Consider the following 5567-nt stretch of genomic DNA (forward strand, 5'->3'; position numbering starts at 1 on the left):
CATTTTGAAATTCAAAATTTTTGAAAAAAAAAAAAAAATCACTATAGGTTTTCCTTGAATTATAATGTAAATTTTTGAAGTAATTAATAAAATATCAAAAGAAAATATTTTATTAATTTTCTAACTTTTCCCTAAGTCCACTCGGGCCTTGATGTGTGCCACGTGGCATACTTTAATTGGACCAACCACAACACCTCATCACCACATGTCCATCTTTGATTTTCCTATGCCACCACATCACATGCTAACAAGACCATCCACATCAACATTGTCCTAGGCCCACTACCACGTGCCACCCGAGTGTTTGCCCACATTACTTATCTGTCGAGCAACTTTCCCAAGCAAGGAAGTGCCCACCATAGGATGCACCTTGTGGCACAATCTTGTACCTCTAACTTTTTCTTTGCCACATCATCACATGTGTTGGTTTGTTTAAAATTTCTTTGTCTTCATCTCTAGCTAGCCGATGTGCATGGTGGGTCCCTCCACAAGCCACGACTTCTCTACCTTTTAAAAAGGCATTGTGTTATAGACATCAAACATATTGTGTAGAGGAGTATTTAAATGCATAAAAATTCCACCCCACAACCAATGTGGGATAAAGAAAATAAAATTGTTTTTACATGTTTTTCCATGTGACTTCATCCTTTATGTCACGAATTTCCTCCATTTTTCTTTTAACTTGCGGCTATCTCCCCTTCACTTGTCATGTCTTTGCCTCTTCCTTTCAATGCCATCCCTACTCTTGTCGTCTCCTCACTCTTCATTGGTGGCTTCTTTAATCTGCCACCCTCTTGCCTAAGTTGCCCCTATGCAAGAAACTTCCTCTACCCCGTGCACAATGACCTCTCTCAGATTGGTAGAGATGTGTGATGCATTCCAAGGAAAACAAGCAACGTAAGCCAAAAAAGGTTGCTTCAAATGTTCTATCACAAATATTAACTCCTCCACACTCGGTAGTTTTCTTCTCCAACTAATATGCCTCCCTTGCACTATCAATGTCTTGCTTTACCTCTTATTCACGCTATAGCATCAAGCATAGATGCTCTGAATGGACTCACTAGCAGCTCCTTCCCTTCCTCCTGCATGAAACTATACATTAACATGGGGCTCCTCTATTCAATGCCATGGATGCTTTGCTGCTTCTTTAAACAATGATGTAAAGCTCTATTTTAACCACCATGTAGACTCCTATAGCCTATTGTGGACTTCCTCTTACATGCTTGCTTTATATAGTGGGTTTCCATTGATTGCTGTTTGAAAGCTGATTGTGCGCATCAATTTCCACCAATGGCTCATGTGTGTTGTTACATGTGAATAGTACTAGCATATTTTATATGGAAATTACATGAATATCAGTAGCTTATCATAGTTCAAATGTGCCATAGGTAGAGTCCTTTCTGATAAAAGAGGAAGTGGGTCAATTTCCTACCCCGGGTAAAATGGAAATGACATTTGTTCCTATCCATGAAAACTAGTGCAAACCCCCTAATGTCATGGGCAATATATTCTTTCTCTAGGTCTTTGCTAACATGGGCTATTTTGCAAAGACTCATCATGGGCATTGCCATAGATTGTAGCCCCACCACCAATCACATTCTTCCTTGGACTAAAATCTATTCCTCTTCACATACTATGGAAATCTATTTTGATGGTGCCTTTTTTTTAAAGTGTCATCGTTGTGACTCAAAAAATGATCTCTTGAAAGGGAACTGCCATATAGCCTTTTGTGTTTATTGTTTTTTAGATTCAACCATTGCTTTGCGAACAAAATGAATTGCATTCTTGGATTCTAAAATTGAGAGAAGCACTGAATCTCATAGAAATTAAAAATCATTATGACATCCCTTGAGAAAAATTGAAAAACTGAGACTCCTCTGGGATGCCATAACACTCAAGCTCATCTGATGGACTCGGTCAGGCCATAAAGTGGGTCCAGCTAAAAAAACAATCATTTTCCAACAACTGATGCTGCAAACTAATCCATTGATCATTTCAAATCATCTAAAATCAAATTTGAACACAAATTCACCACTAAAAACTTTAGAATATTTTCACACTACTGTGAATTCTGTGTCAGGAGGCCTGTTGCCCAACTTTAAAAACTAATTTAAACACCTAGTTGGGCTTTGAAATTCTAGATATCTTATCTCTCTGAAAAATTCAATAGGCCTACCAAATCTCATCACATGATGACATCAGGGTCAAAAGATATCAACTTCCAAAGTTGGTCACTTAAAATCACTTGCAAATAAACATGTCAGAAAACCACAAAGTGGATTCAAATTTGACTTTGAAAGCTACACAAATAGGGACTTGAGGTTCTAAAAACTGGGGCATTGGTAGACATTAATATAGAGAATATAAACCTCCAATTTGGACTCATGATGAATGACTGGGAAAATTTGGCAAAGGTCTAAAGTTGGCTACCTAGATTTGCAGGACAGTGAAGATCAATAGAAAAGTGTTTTTTTGCAAATGGAATGACCCTGGGAAAATTTGCAGATGGATTCATCAAGATTTGAAAATTAGCACAATTAAAGTATTTTTGTAGTAGAACATAGTGGTACAATCCATTTGATGTCACCTGTCATAGATTTTGAGATGACAAATCTGCACTTCTTGACACCAGTAAAAAGTCAAAAATTGCATTTGGAATCACGTTTGAAAACTGATCAAATGGATTTTTCATAAGCTCAAAATTGAAACATAGTAAGCCTCTAACCCCTAAAATGCAACACAAAAGGAATTTCATCATTTTAGTCAACTGAGCCAAAATTATAATAGGTCAAACAGGGCCTTCCAGAATTCTGAACAATTCACATCAGCATGACAACAATAAATGACCAACTTTGACGGATTCAAAACCTAGTCAAAAAAATTTGAAATAACTCAAAATTTGAAACATAGGGTTTTTAGTATGGATACTAAATACTCTCAAATTCGTGAGTCATGAAACATTAATTGGTGTGAGATATTCACATGCAAACAAGGCCTCCTGTCGTTGTTTGATACTTAAAGCAAAAATGTAGATTTGACAAATGCTCAAAATGGGACTTCACATAATAGCTCAGGATGTCAATTTATCATCATGGGATGCATAGACATATTGAATGCAAGGTGTTAGAAACATTAAACACTTCTTAGGCCTCAAATGGATAGCCGAGTATGCATGCATCGAAAAGCATTTAAGGGCTTGATTTTCTCAATGGTACTCAAAATTAGGGCTTCGATTTTGAATCCAAATAGGGTTAGTATTTCTATACATTCTACTATTCCTTCTATCATTATCATATTTATGTTTCCTACAATCAATTGCTTTATGACCCATACTATGACAATTATGACTAAAAAAATCCTTAACATGATTAAATGACTTATTTACAATACAATCTCTTTTCATATGACCTATTTCACTACATGAAAAACACTTACCTCTAAATTCATACCTAGTTCCCTTAGGATATTCCACTTGCTTTGGTTCATCCATAATCTCAACTTCCTTATCTTGTTCAACTTGTTTAAGTTTAGTAGAAGATTGACTAGATTCAATCTTATCATTAGATTTATCTTTTTCTTTTGGATCTGATCTAATCTTAGGTTTCTTTGTAGGCATGTTAAATAGATAACCAAGACTAGTCTTATCATATGTAGATCTCTGTATTGACATAGAATCATCAAGATTTTCTTTGCTAGAATAAATCTTCTCAAGATGTTTCTTGCACTGAGTTAATTCACCTTTCACAATAGTATTGTACTTATGAAGTTCTTCATGATCTTTTTTAAATGTTTCAAATTTAGATGTCTTCTTTGTTAGACTTGCTCTAAGATTTGTATTATTAGTCTTCAAATCAAATTCAACTTTGCTAGGATCACTCCTCAAGGTTAACTTCAGATTGGTAATCTTCAATTCATGCTTCAAGATCTTATACTCTATCTTTAGCTTGAAATAATCATCATCACTAGTTTCATATTTAGTAGATTCAAGCTTGGATTTGAGATGTTCAATCTTGTCTTTCAATTGTTCAATATATACTTTGGAGTCTTCATATCTATCTTTTATCTTATCTCTTTCTTCTATAAGGAGATCAATTTGTTCAAGTTCTTCTTCAAGGCTCTTCATCAATTGTTCCATATCCATAGGGATCTTACTCAAGTTGTTAAGCCTCTTTAGAGAAACTATGCTCTAATACCAATTGTTAGAAATAGGAATTACTAAGAGGGGGGTGAATCAGTAATTTACAAACTTTAGTCGCCAACTGGATATTATTTGTTACTTTGAACCATACATAAGAAAGTAATAAATTAATGTTGAACAATAACGGTAATCATGCATAAGGATAACTCATAACACCATATTTTGTTAACTAGGGAAACCCTGGCCAAGGGAAAACCCTGGTGGTGATGATACCCAATAGATAATATATTGATATATAAGTTTCTTGTTAGAGGATGGACCCTGTTAGGAGTTAACGAAAAAATCTAGTATAGAGAGTCCTTATTAGGAGACTTTGAATCCCTATTAGGAGTTGTAGTACAACAGAAGCAAGATGAACCCATGGCCCAAATTTGCACTTCCAATTACAAGAAGAGTTCACTACCCAAACAAGTAATCAAACTTCTGGAATATAGATTCTGTAACTTATTTCTTGACCGATCTTATGATCTTCTACTTGATCTTAGATCAAAAAATATGTAATGCCCCACCAAGGGATCCAAAGAATTAATCTAAATTTTTACTAAGTTTGCCAAACAATTTTTTTTTCCCACATGAAAGATAAACAATCCACATGATAGCGGAAGCAATAGTAAAAATTCAAATGAAAGTAAACATAACATACATAACAGGTTACATTCTTTAAGGATCCCTTAACGTTGAATCACATCTAACATAACTAATTATCTAACATCACATCCTTATGAAATAACAATGATACATCCAACAATATACAAGTGTTCTTTTAGTAATTACATTTTAGATTGCTCAATCATCCTCTGTACATGTCACAGGGTATGAAAGGCTTGAAATAATAAACATTCATGTAAATAAAGTACATCATCATCTAATAGCAATCCATGATGCAATAACATAAATGAAACCATAAACAATACATGAGACATCATCATAGAAGATATAAACATCCATCATAAAAGATAGCCATGATCATAAAACACATCTAATCTAAATGCATGGTTCCTCCCAACCGTAAATAGCATCATTAGACCATCGTGGATCCTAGCCATCCCTTCATGTGTAACATTCTAAATCACCGAAGAGATCATCGGTATTAACATAGTAGGAATGTCACACCTAAAAACATACTACATCATATGCAAAAAATAAACATAAGATAACATCATCTAACATATGCAAATCAGCAATGTGAGGATACATATCAGTAAATACATCCCTCATAGGGTATATCATCTATCATAATGATTCAAGAACAGAATGAAGATAAATACCAATCAAGAATGTTCGAGCCACGGTGTCTCAAATGGATCTCAAATGATAAGAGTGGAAAAATGCTACCACCCGACCGCGTGGAACCTAAGTGGTCCACTCC

Source organism: Cupressus sempervirens, chromosome 7 (genome assembly GCF_028749045.1).
Source record: "Cupressus sempervirens isolate cs-2001-9-10 chromosome 7, ASM2874904v1, whole genome shotgun sequence".
NCBI classification, from domain to species: Eukaryota; Viridiplantae; Streptophyta; class Pinopsida; order Cupressales; family Cupressaceae; genus Cupressus; species Cupressus sempervirens.